Below are 14113 nucleotides of genomic sequence, written 5' to 3'. Positions count from 1 at the left end.
TCAGTCCCTAAACAGCTCAGACTCACAATAAGGTAACTATTCCTATATTTAGCAGTTAAATTCCAGTACTGGCTCTTTGCACTTTAATACAAGCAGATTTGCAGGATGCCATCAGCATAGACAGACATGACTTTTAGCTTCTACGTTGACTGCACAGCTTTAAAGAGAAACATATTTCACCAGAGGCTATTCTTACTTCTGCAGCATGGAAAGAGTTCCTATAGCTGAGTGTAAGTTTTAGAGTATTGATGAGTCTGCAAAGCATGAACAGCTGAGCATGCCTACTCAAATTTATAGAGTTGAGAGGAGGATAAAAGCAAGAGACCACACCATACTATAGAACACAGTGGCAATCAGGTGGGAGAATCCAACCTGATGAATCATTGTTTCACCGAGCAAAGTCTATACCAGAGGATGTTAGAGGATACTCTGGATATTAGTTAGTTGCTCAATGTAAAAACATTATCTGCCTGTAGGTACGTTAGCCACAGCCCAGGAGAAGTGCTCCTGTAAACATGATAATGATCTATGACTGGCCTCTTATGTTAATGTAGGCAATGCCCACATTGCTCATTAAATGTTTGTTAGCGCACGTGTTATCTATATAATGTGAATTGTGCTACTTAGGTATACCTAATAGAACTGTGCATGGCAATTTTACCTGTGTATAGTGATTAGTGATTCAGAAGCATTATCTTCCAGAGCAAGGATCTCCACACTGTACTACGGAACATGGTGTTTCCAGCACTTACAGTACTTAGTCAAGCAATACAATCCATGAAATCTGTTGCTAAATCTTACACCTAACCTAACTAATTTGTACATGTAATCTAAAATGTAAAGGACACCCAAGTTAATGTGCCCCAAAAAAGTGTACAAACATACATTTAGTATGGTATCCACACCAGGATCACTTCCTCCCTTCCCCCCACCTTCAGTTTTTCGTGTTTGTGGTGCATGCTCACAGGACCACCAGCAGTGCATGTGATGCCAGGGGTGTGGCCAGAGCGGCATCCAAGAATGAACTACACATGCACAAATAAAGAATATCCAATTCAGAGTGGTTGGCAACTAGTATGGGACTGATTGTTGGGAAACGGAGGAATCACTCCTTGTGTGGATACCATACTGGATGGTGAATATACTCTTTTTGGGCACATCTATTTAACTCAGGTATCCTTTAATGTAACTGACTTCAGTGTCTATAAAAATGGTTGCTCCTGCATCCCACCATCTGGGTAACATTAAGGAGAGGTAAATCAGAAGCAAGGTGTATTCAGTGCACTTTACAAGTGACATACATTTTCCTATGCATTTTTTTTAACCCAGGCTCTGTACTACACGGTACACAGCAGAATTTGTGTATTGTGTTTTGCTTTGGTTTATGGACAGCGAATGTACTGTTTATGGGAATAATGTAAAGGTTTGACAATAATGGTTTAGGTCCTGAATGTACATCATACACAGTAGCACTATTGATAAAAAAGGAAGATTTCTTGATGGTTCACCTATACCTCATTTGTCACATTGTCTGTTAGTCTTGTAATTATAATCTGAGCATATTTGAAGTTACTGCATAGTATTTTATTCTGTATAAGCTCTTTTTAATTAATTATAATAGTCATGCTGCCCCTAAACTTTGGGACTCATTGCCACACCCAATCAAGACATCTCCATCCCTAGAAGCATTTCAGTCCAACCTGGAAAGCCACCTGTTTAGTCTGACATTCATCATGAACACCTAACTTTTCCTCTGTAGCAAGTAACTGTCCTCGGATCCTTGAAAGACTTTAAGAACATACCGCTGGTACAAAAATAACTTTCTTTATTGGTAACATCATCAGGATAGGGAATCAGGAATAAAGATGATCACAGTTTTAGTAATATTGGTGGCTGAACATGGTAGAATGTGATCTTAGCAGTTTCAAGTGGTAGAAAGCGATTTCAAGCATAGAAAGCGTAGAAAGCGGTAGAACTAGGGGCAAACATACAAAAACAGTATTCAGTATAGACTCTAACATATAACCACTAACATTGTCATTAGCAGCATGAATCAGTACACATAAAACAAGATAGCTCACCTATTTTGGCCTCATAGGATCTTAAGGGCAGTTTCTCTGCTCTGTCTCTCTCATAAGCTCTGAAGATTCTGTCTGTAAGATGGCTGCTGGCATGTCTGGATAGAAGATTCTAGAAGATCTCAGAGTGAGGCTGGGTTCTGATTGGACTAGAGTGTCAGGTGACTGGAGTACTCAGATTAACCCTGTAATGTCCTGTGCTTAGCTAGCTATATTGTAGCTGATGCTGCAGGCTGTTACTCTACACACAAATAAACGTAACAGCAGGCTAACTTTTCTGCTTATCATACAACAGGCCTATATAGGTGTATATATTGTTCTGTACAGAAAACTAGCATTAAATTTCTATCAACTTCTCTTATTTCAACAGTGACTATAGAGAACATATAGATTATGCTGTTCAGTTCTTAGATTGGCTTGGACGGGCAGCTACACTCCCACCAAATTACCTCTAATTTATGCTTTAATTGTTGAGTTGGTTTGCATAAATTAAGGGAATTTTACTTCTTCCTTTTTGCTAGGCATTTTGGAATGTCCTTTATTATTCTCGATAAGTACAACCAGTTTTTGGATAGGACGTTCTAGTATGAGTGGAGTGGTGAGACGTTCTCCTCTCTTACTTAATTTGGAATCTCCCATCTGTAATTTCACTCTTCTCACCATTCCATCTTTGTCTTTCTGGACTTCAAGAACTTTAGCAATTCTCCATCGATTTCTGGGTATGTCCTCTTCTTTGACCATCACTATGTCGTTTATTTGAACATTTCTCCTAGGAGTATGCCAATTTTTGGTCCTTGGCTGTTGTGTTTAAGGCTTGAATGACCTTCACTTCAGGATCACACATTAATAGCTCTAGGAAACCTTTCTTGGGTACTATTTCCCTTTCCCATAGGAACTTTGGGCCTGTGAACCAGTTTGAGTCCTTCATTTCTGAAACTTTAAGACCTCTTGAAGCATGATCAGCTGGGTTCTTTTCTGACTCAATGTAGTACCACTGGTCTGGATTAGTAATTTCTCTAATTCTTTGAACTCTGTTCGCCACAAAGACATGAAATCTTCGAGCTTCATTATTTATGTAGCCTAGAACCACCTGTGAGTCTGTCCAAAAGTACTCTTCATCTATCTTGAACTCTAATTCATCTCTCAGGAACTTGCTCATTGAAGCAGAAACTACCGCAGCTGCTAGTTCCAGCCTTGGTATTGTGAGAACATTGGTAGGTGCAACTCTGGTCTTGGCCATAACAAGGGAGCAATGTACCTTTTCATCTCTTATCACCCTGATGTAGGAACATTGGCCATAACCGTAAGTACTAGCATCTGAGAAGTGATGCAGTTCAATTCTGTCATACTTTCCAAAGTTGTAGGGTGCGAAGCACCTCGGTATTCTGACCTCTTCAAGATCTGGCAAATCCTTAATCCAACTCTCCCACCTTGGCCTCAGTTCTTCTGTTATAGAGTCATCCCAACCTAGCTTCTGCCTGCACAGCTCTTGGAGTATTCCTTTTCCTCTGAGGATCACTGGGGCTAAGAATCCCAATGGATCATACACAGAAGCTACCATGGAGAGAATATTACGTCTTGTTGCTGGTTTCTCTTCAATTGAGACCTTAAAGAAGAACTCATCCTTTTCAACATCCCACCTCAGGCCAAGTGCATTCTGGACTGGAAGATCATCATAGTTGAGGTCTACATTTTCCATTGCTGATGCACGTTCAGATTCGCAAATGGATTCCAACACTTCTCTGTTGTTTGAGATGAATTTGTGAAGGTGCAGATTTCCCTTTGCACACAACTCTTGGGTTTCTTTCACTAATTTGATCGCTGAGTCAGCAGATTCCAGGCTTATAAGTCCATCGTCGACATAAAAGTTTTTCTTAATGAAGTTTGCTGCAGATGGATAACTTCTTTCGTTTTGACTGGCAAGGTGTTTCATACCATAATTGGCACAACCTGGGGATGATGCTGCTCCAAACAGATGAACTTTCATGCAATATTCTACAGGCTCTGTATTAGTATTTCCATTCTCCCACCATAGGAACCTCAGGAAATCTCTATCTTCTTCTTTCACGTGAAACCTATGGAACATCTTTTCAATGTCACACATGACAGCAATAGGGTATTTCCGAAATCTACAGAGAACTCCAGACAGCATATTCGTGAGGTCTGGTCCCGTTAGCAGATAATCGTTCAATGCAACACCATCATACCTTGCTGAGCAGTCAAATACCACTCTGATCTTGTCTGGTTTCTTCGAGTGATAGACACCTTGATGTGGAATGCACCAAACTTTTCCCAGGTCTGGTTGATTGTCAACTCTTTCTGCATCTCCGTCTTGGATGATGCCTTCCATAAACTTAAAATAGTCACTTTTGAATTTTGGCTCTCTTCCCAGCTTCCTCTCCAAACGTCTTAGTCTCAATAAGGCGAGATTCCTGTTGTCTGGAAGGTAAGGGCGTTTTCTGAAAGGTAAGGGCATCTCTAAATGTCCTTTTTGGTTTTGCTCAATGCCTCCTTCCAAGATGTGTAGGAATTTTAAATCTTCTTGAGATATGCTCCTTTCCTTTGAGCTGGTGTCTGCAAAGTCAGACTCAAAAATCTTGATTACTGTATCAGGACTTGGAGTTAGTGACATCTTGACAGATATGCGATGACATAACCCGGTTACTTGTCTTGAGCATGCAGCCTGTTGTGGCCCTCCGACAATGCTCCATCCTAAATCAGTTTTGATGGCATATGGTTCATCATCCCCTCCTGCAATTATTTGTCGTGGCATCAGTGCTTTAGAACAGTCATAACCTATCAGGAGCCCAACACCGTACTCCTTCAGAGGGGGTATTTTATGAGAGATGACTGATAGGTGCTTCCACTTTTTAGCTGTTTCACAGGTAGGTATGTGTTCACGATCAAGGGGTATGAAGTCTCTTGTATAGACCGAAGGTAGATCTATTCTGACATCTGAGCAAAGTCCCTTGACTTTTAGTCCTGTGACTCTTTGACTATCTTCCAATGAGTCTTTTCCCATAATTGTTGAGAGCTTAAGCTTCACTGGCTCCATGGCTACTTGCAATTTCTGACAGACCTCTTGGTCAATAAAAGTGTTACTGCTTTGTGTGTCTAGTAGTGCATAAGCAAGTACTTCCTTACTTTCTGTACCCGGAGATGAGATACACACTGGGATGATCATTGAAGTATTCTTGCTCTCACTTTCAACCATACAGCAGGATAGTGTGGATACGCTTTCTCCCTCAATTGGAGTACTGGGTGTTGAAGCTTTATCCTTCTTTGGGTGCTCCTCATGTAATGGGGTTGGGTGACGTCCTTTACAAATGCCACAGGTGGCTCTTCTCTTACAGTCCTTAGCACTGTGTCCCTTTCGTAGGCACCCAAAACAGAGCTGGTTATCCAGTATGAATCTTTTCTTCTCCTCTACAGACCTTTCCTTCATTTGTTGACATTTGTAGATGGAGTGGTTCTCTCCACAGAACATGCATTGAAGAGGTGTGTGACTATCCGTCTGTACTTTCTCTCTGTTCTTCACATCAGTGACCTTAGGCTTACTCTCCTTGGTATCATTGCCTTTATCCACTGCATTGACTGCAAATGAAGTTGCCTTTGCACGCTTTACCTCTCTTGTTGGCTTTCCTTCCAAAGGTTTCAGAATGTGGAGGGATGACACTGGATTGCATGCTATGCGTGCTTCTGTATTGACAAACGAAGAAAACTCTTCAAAGCTGGGATACTCCTTGCCTTGGTCTAACTGTTTAGTTACATGACGATTCCATCTTGAGGTCACCCAGTCAGGTAGCTTAAGTAACATTTTCTGATTTTCTTCACAGTCATTCAGTACTTGCAAACCCTTTATGTGTGGAATGGCGTTGCTACATGCTTGCAGGAAGTCACCATACTCTCTAAGCTTAACATACTCTTTAGCGCCTATCTTTGGCCAACTGTTAAGTCTTTCTCTGAAGGCTCGCTGTACTACAAAGGGATGACCATACCTTGCATTCAGTTTTTCCCATGCTTGTTTGTAGGCTTCTTCATCTTTCCTGTAGAAGCTACCTTCAAGAGCACTCTTTGCTTCTCCACTAACATACTTCTGTAGGTAGAACAACTTGTCTGCTGAATTGGGGCAGCGGCGTGCAATAAGTGCTTCAAAGCTTGTACTCCACTCTATGAACTTCAGTGGGTCTCCTGAGAATACAGTAGGTTCAGGAGTTGGAAGTCTTGTAAGAACCATTGTCTCATGTATAGCTTGGGCAATAGCTGCAACATTTTCTTGGTCACTATGATGACTTGTGGGGATAGAACGACAGGAATCTGTTCTCTCACTGCACACGGATTTAGATTTCTTTCTATTTTCCTCAGTGAGGACAGAAGGACAGGGATCTGTTCTCTCATGTAGTGCTGCTCTGGATCTATCACAATTCTCCTTTATTTCCTCCTCAGCATACACCCTACGTTTAGCTTCCATGACCTCAATGTCTCTTTGGTTTTTCAACCTTTTTAATTGTAGACGTTGTGCATCGATTGCAGCTTCCATCTCAATCACAGCCTTTATAGCGGCAAGTTGTGCACATGCTTCTACCCTTTTGGCTGAGGTACTTGTGCACTTAGATAAGTGGCTAGAATGTTTGCTGGAAGAGGTTGCTCTTGAAACTGTAGATCCATATACAGACTTGGCATAATCCCTTTTATAAAGCTGTAGTAGCCTTGTCCTCTCTGTCTCTGCATCAAAGTCGGTTTCAATTGATTGTATTCTCATAAGCCCTAATAAATCTGCTGTTATTGCAGTGCAGGTGTCAATCTTCCTCTTAATGTCCTGGGAGGGTGCTGTGTGTGACCTTAGCTCATCATATATTGTCTTTAGGGATGGGACGACGAATCCGGCGAATCCACGAATCCCTCGAATATTAGGAAATATTCGAGATTCGTGGACTCGAATCCCGACGCCATTTTCCGTTCGCCGAATCCGCCGAATCCCGACGCTGCATCGCCGCGCATCCGCCGCTTCCCCCGCTCGCAATTGTCCTCCTCCCGCTCCCCGCAGCCGCCTCCGCTCGCCCGCCGCATAAATAAGATGAAGCAGCCTCTCACCTCCAGCGTGGAGCCCGGAGCGGCAGACCTCCTGCACACTTCCTTATTCCCCCTAGTGACCGGCTCTTACTACGCGTCATCAGTAAGAGCCGGTCAGGTGGCCACTAGGGGGAACTAGGAAGTGAAGGGAGAAGGCTGCTGCTCCGGGCTCCACGCTGATGCTGGAGGTGAGAGGCTGCTTCTCCTTATGTATGCAGGGGGACGAGTGGAGGAGGCTGCGGGGGGAGGGAGGAGGATTACCCAGCTACCTATACTGCAGCCCCTCATAGCCTGCTATCTATACTGAAGCCCCCCATAGCCTGCTACCTATACTAAAGCCCCCCATAGCCTGCTAACTATGCTGAAGCTCCCCATACTGAAGCCCCCCCATAGCCTGCTACCTATACTGAAGCCCCCATAGCCTGTTACCTATACTAAAGCCCCTATAGCCTGCTAACTATACTGAAGCCCCCCATACTGAAGCCCCCCATAGCATGCTACCTATAATAAAGCCCCCATAGCCTGCTAACTATGCTGAAGCCCCCCATACTGAAGCCCCCCATAGCCTGCTACCTATACTGAAGCCCCCCATAGCCTGCTACCTATACTGAAGCCCCCCATAGCCTGCTACCTATACTGAAGCCCCCCATAGCCTGCTACCTATACTGAAGCCCCCCATAGCCTGTTACCTATACTGAAGCCCCCCCATAGCCTGCTACCTATACTGAAGCCCCCCCATAGCCTGCTACCTATACTGAAGCCCCCCGTAGCCTGTTACCTATACTGAAGCACCCCCATAGCCTGCTAACTATACTGAAGCCCCCCATAGCCTGCTACCTATACTGAAGCCCCCCATAGCCTGCTACCTATACTGAAGCCCCCCATAGCCTGTTACCTATACTGAAGCCCCCCCATAGCCTGCTACCTATACTGAAGCCCCCCCATAGCCTGCTACCTATACTGAAGCCCCCCCATAGCCTACTACCTATACTAAAGCCCCCCGTAGCCTGTTACCTATACTGAAGCACCCCCATAGCCTGCTAACTATACTGAAGCCCCCCATAGCCTGCTACCTATACTGAAGCCCCCCATAGCCTGTTACCTATACTGAAGCACCCCCATAGCCTGCTACCTATACTGAAGCCCCCCATAGCCTGTTACCTATACTGAAGCACCCCCATAGCCTGCTACCTATACTGAAGCCCCCCATAGCCTGTTACCTATACTGAAGCCCCCCCATAGCCTGCTACCTATACTGAAGCCCCCCCATAGCCTGCTACCTATACTGAAGCCCCCCCATAGCCTACTACCTATACTAAAGCCCCCCGTAGCCTGTTACCTATACTGAAGCACCCCCATAGCCTGCTAACTATACTGAAGCCCCCCATAGCCTGCTACCTATACTGAAGCCCCCCATAGCCTGCTACCTATACTGAAGCCCCCCATAGCCTGTTACCTATACTGAAGCACCCCCATAGCCTGCTACCTATACTGAAGCCCCCCATAGCCTGTTACCTATACTGAAGCACCCCCATAGCCTGCTACCTATACTGAAGCCCCCCATAGCCTGTTACCTATACTGAAGCACCCCCATAGCCTGCTACCTATACTGAAGGCCCCTATACCCTGCTACCTATACTGAAGGCCCCTATACCCTGCTACCTATACTGAAGGCCCCTATACTCTGCTACCTATACTGAAGGCTAGGCCCCTATACCCTGCTGCCTATACTGAAGGCCCCTATACCCTGCTACCTATACTGAAGCCCCCTATACTCTGCTACCTATACTGAAGGCCCCTATACCCTGCTGCCTATACTGAAGGCCCCTATACCCTGCTACCTATACTGAGGCCCCCTATACCCTGCTGCCTATACTGAAGACCCCTATACCCTGCTGTCTATACTGAAGACCCCTATACCCTGCTGCCTATACTGAAGGCCACTATACCTGGCTGCCTATAATGAAGGCCACTATACCCTGCTGCCTATACTGAAGGCCACTATACCTTGCAACCTATAGTGAAGGCCCCTATACCTTGCTAGCTATACTGAAGACACCTTTACCTAGCTACCTATAGTGCGGGCAACTATTGCATGGATCGCACAATTCTTATGTGCAGGATTCGTTAGATTCGGGATTCGAAAGGTTCGAGATATTCGAGAACCTTTTTAGATTCGGATCCGGATTCGGATTCGAAGAAATTGTGGATTCGTCCCATCCCTAATTGTCTTCATATCTAACTCCTGCTTCTGTACAGCATCCATCATGTTGGATAATTCATCCTCTGCACACTCTAGTTTTAGCTTCATGCGAACCTCATTGGTGTGCGTCTTCCATTTTATGTACATTTGGTTGAATTTCCTTTCTCTTTGTGCAGACTCTTGTTGCATATATTCTAGCATTTTGGGGGTGAGTCTTCTCTCACGAGATGACTGTCTCAACTGGCCTATCTGTTCTGAGACTGCCTGAGACTCCCTAAGCTCAACTTCTAAATTCTCTATCTTAGACAGGTACTCTTTTAGGTCACAATTTATCCTTTCTATCTCTTCAGGATTTGTCTCTGCCTCTAAGGTTTCCCTCAACTCTAATACCTTCTGCTGTAAGGAATATCTCTCACTATTTAACTCTTCACCCTCTAACAATAGCATTGAAATACTATAAACAGACATTTTGACCTGAAATAGTTAAATAGCAGTTAAACACAAAGGAATAATAACTTTGTTGAAATACACATAAAGTCCTTATAATGCAAATGTCTCTTGATGTGCCAAATTCAGCACACAATCATCAATAAGGAATAAACAGGAAACTCTGACCTTATTATGAAGAGCAGGATACAGTGACTTGACTGCTGATTTAATATTAGTGTCTCTTTTGAAACAGAAGTTAGGATTCACTAAGGATCAGTCTTTACAGATGTAGATGCAAGGTGAGGGACTTTGACTTGCTTGTAGTTGCTTACAGGATGCAGACTGTCTGTGTCTTTACTTGCAGAGATGCAGCTGTGAGGATTGTTGCTCTGATTGTGTGCAGTTGCTCGAGGTAAATTGCAGCATGTGGTTGTTTCACTCTGTGCGTTGGCGCGCCTGTCGATATGTGCACTCTCACTGTGGCAATGTTGTGACTCTGAAGGCCGCAGGAAAGGCATACATCTACTTGGGTGCAATACTTGGCTCTATTTCTGCTTCTACTGTGGTGTTTTGTGAACTCTGTGGCCACAGGGAAGGCAGGTTAGCTTTAAAGTGCTTTTTGACCTTTTGTGCGCTGTCACTTTAAGGGCTTTGCAATTACACTCTGAGGCACACTTGGTATGGCTTCTGCTCTAGCTCTGATGAGGTGCGTCTTCTCGCCTCCTCAGAGGGTAATAGTTCTACTGTAACTGTCCTCGGATCCTTGAAAGACTTTAAGAACATACCGCTGGTACAAAAATAACTTTCTTTATTGGTAACATCATCAGGATAGGGAATCAGGAACAAAGATGATCACAGTTTTAGTAATATTGGTGGCTGAACATGGTAGAATGTGATCTTAGCAGTTTCAAGTGGTAGAAAGCGATTTCAAGCATAGAAAGCGTAGAAAGCGGTAGAACTAGGGGCAAACATACAAAAACAGTATTCAGTATAGACTCTAACATATAACCACTAACATTGTCATTAGCAGCATGAATCAGTACACATAAAACAAGATAGCTCACCTATTTTGGCCTCATAGGATCTTAAGGGCAGTTTCTCTGCTCTGTCTCTCTCATAAGCTCTGAAGATTCTGTCTGTAAGATGGCTGCTGGCATGTCTGGATAGAAGATTCTAGAAGATCTCAGAGTGAGGCTGGGTTCTGATTGGACTAGAGTGTCAGGTGACTGGAGTACTCAGATTAACCCTGTAATGTCCTGTGCTTAGCTAGCTATATTGTAGCTGATGCTGCAGGCTGTTACTCTACACACAAATAAACGTAACAGCAGGCTAACTTTTCTGCTTATCATACAACAGGCCTATATAGGTGTATATATTGTTCTGTACAGAAAACTAGCATTAAATTTCTATCAACTTCTCTTATTTTAACAGTGACTATAGAGAACATATAGATTATGCTGTTCAGTTCTTAGATTGGCTTGGACGGGCAGCTACACAACCCACCCTGCATGCATGTATTGATCCGAGACATATCTATGCACTTGGAGTACTGTGGGAGTAAAGCATTTTACAAATGTTGTAATATTGTAAGAAAGTATGTATAGGGGCTGAACCTGGAGGGAAATGAAGACAAATCCGAGTTAAGCATAGCAGTGGGACATATGGGGCCATATTCTATTGCTGAACTCGCCAGCGCTAAGCACTGGCGAGTTCTTAACTTAGGCAATGGGGGCATCGCCTAATCTAATAAAACTTTAGACCCCCCCCAGGTGGAAAAGAACTCGCTTGGGTGATATAATCGCCCAGCGAGTTCTTAACACCGAATCCAATTACCCTTATCATGTCTCCGGGAAGGGATGCTTCCCGGCAGACATGAGCGTTACCTTAGACCTGCAAAAAGCAGGTCTAAACTAGCTAACGCACGTCATCGCCGCAGCATCTGGGGGTCTCCTTTAATAAGGAGACCCCCAGAGCTCCCCGTCGGGTCGCCACACAGTTTAGAAGCCCCCGCGCAGCTCTGCACCGGCACCCCTGTTGGCATACATACCGCCGCAGATCACCCGCCGCCTCTCGCCGCAAAATCCGTCGCGTAATTACAGTGTATCTAACACTGTAATTACTGTCCGCATAGAAGGAGCCCGGGCAAAGCATCTTTGATAGAGATGAGCGTAATGACGTAATTACGATTTCGCGAAATTTCGCGTAATTAGTGTAATTACGATTATGGCCGTAAGTACATAATCGTAATGAAGAAGGGTTTCGCGAAATTTCGCGTTAGCGTAATTTTCGCGTGATTTTCGCATTACAGTGGGTATTACGAAATTTATGCGTATGGCCATGCTCCCAAGCGGAAAAGTTGACGCATGGATCAATGTTAGGTAGCCGCCGAATTTAAGGGTTAATAGCAAAGCCCCCTTAAATGCTAAGAGCCTCAAATTTGGAGAATATATTAAGGAGATCAGGAGGAATAAGAGGAAATTTTTTTTTTTCAAAATGACCTTATAGTTTTTGAGAAAATCGATGTTAAAGTTTCAAAGTAAAAATGTATACATTTAAAAACCCGCCGACTTTAACGGTTAATAGCAAAGCCTGCTTAAAGTTTAGGAACACCAAATTCCCAGGGTATATTAAGGGGATCAGTGGGAATAAGAGGAAACATTTTTTTTTCAAAAAGACCTTAAAGTTTTTGAGAAAATCGATTTTTAAGTTTCAAGGGCAAAAATGTCTTTTAAATGCGGAAAATGTCCGTTTTTTTGCACAGGTAACAATAGTGTATTATTTTCATAGATTCCCCCAAGTGGGAAGAGTTTTACTTACTTCGTTCTGAGTGTGGGAAATATAAAAAAAAACGACGTGGGGTCCCCCCTCCCAGACCTCTTTAACCCCTTGTCCCCCATGCAGGCTGGGATAGCCAGAATGCGGAGCACCGGCCGCGTGGGGCTCCGCACCCTGACTATACCAGCCCGCATGGTCCATGGATTGGGGGGTCTCGGAAGGGGAGGGGCAGCCAAGCTTTCCCCTCCCCCTCCGAGCCCTTGTCCAATCCAAGGACAAGGGGCTCTTCTCCACCTCCGATGGGCGGTGGAGGTGGAGGCCGCGATTTCCTGGGGGGGGGGGGGTTCATGGTGGAATCTGGGAGTCCCCTTTAAAAAGGGGTCCCCCAGATGCCCACCCCCCCTCCCAGGAGAAATGAGTATAGAGGTACTTGTACCCCTTACCCATTTCCTTTAAGAGTTAAAAGTAAATAAACACACAAACACTTAGAAAAAGTATTTTAATTGAACAAAAAACATAACCACGAAAAAAGTCCTTTAATATTCTTAATTAACCATTAATACTTACCTGTCCCTTTAAATAAATGATCCCTCGCAATAGCCTTGGAAATGTTCTATCAGTTACAATATAACAAAGTTATTACAATGTAACAACCTTGTTACATTGTAACTACGCCACACCCGACGTCACTCGCCTACTGTAATTTCGCATCGTAATCGCAAATTTCGCATGCGTAATTATAGTAATGTGAAATTACGAAAATTTAGTCTGCAGCCTGGGCTCCCCATTGGTCCGCTGTCTGAACCAATAAAATGTTAGCCGGGCGAGTGCGCATGTGTGGGGAGTGAGGCCGTGGTGCTGATGGACAGCACCACAGCGTAAACCTCACTCCCCATCGCTCGGTAAAAGGGAGCATCGCTCAGGCTTTCGCCTGAGTAATGCTCCCTAACGATCGGCCATCGCGCGAAGGATATGGGCAATAGGATTTGCCGGTAATCCTCGCGCGATGGCAAGGTGATAAGTAGCTCACATCTGCAAGCTACTTATCACCTTGAATAGGATATGGCCCATAGAGAGGTAGAAGTGTGAGGAGGGCACTGGTGTTCTTGGCTCTGAACATTCTTCAAACCAAGCCTCATTAGGAAGCTACAAATGTTACTTCTGCACCTACCCTTGGAAATACTTGTGGCCTGAATATGTAGCCCACCCCTTACTTTTTGAAGGTCTTTTTGGCTCTATTTCATCCTTCTCTAGATATCTCACAAGTGTCTGAAGCCTGGTCTCCTTGGTCCTGCCTCCTCAATTAACTGTGCAATGCCTGATGGCACAAATGTGCACCCTCAGTGATTAGTGACTTGACAGCAGATCAGGGGAGAGGGTCATACAAGAAACTGCAACATTATGGCAGAACGGAATATGTAATGGCTGTATAGGGGTCCCGATGAAAAGCTAGGACACAACCTAGAAAAGCTGGCGTAGCCTTTGGGGCATTTGAAAAGTTGGTGTGTACTTTGAAAACAATCCGAGGAAAGCTGTGGCGCATATGGGTCGTTTA

General features: G+C 44.3%; 1 protein-coding gene and 1 long non-coding RNA gene across 16 annotated transcripts in view; one reads left to right on the top strand and one right to left on the bottom strand.

Moving 5' to 3' along the window:
* The window catches only part of DMD (dystrophin), a 3066377-nt gene that overhangs the window by 1365408 nt on the left and 1686856 nt on the right, over nucleotides 1–14113 (top strand). The gene's annotated exons all lie outside the window — the stretch shown is intronic.
* Nucleotides 1809–2397, bottom strand: LOC137544250 (uncharacterized). The gene is made up of 2 exons (XR_011025797.1): nucleotides 2082–2397; nucleotides 1809–1975 (listed from the first exon to the last, which is right to left on the bottom strand). It is a non-coding gene; the product is annotated as an uncharacterized lncRNA (long non-coding RNA).

This window comes from Hyperolius riggenbachi, chromosome 2 (assembly GCF_040937935.1).
Source record: "Hyperolius riggenbachi isolate aHypRig1 chromosome 2, aHypRig1.pri, whole genome shotgun sequence".
In the NCBI taxonomy this organism is placed as follows: Eukaryota; Metazoa; Chordata; class Amphibia; order Anura; family Hyperoliidae; genus Hyperolius; species Hyperolius riggenbachi.
This window is presented reverse-complemented; position numbering and strand designations above follow the sequence as displayed.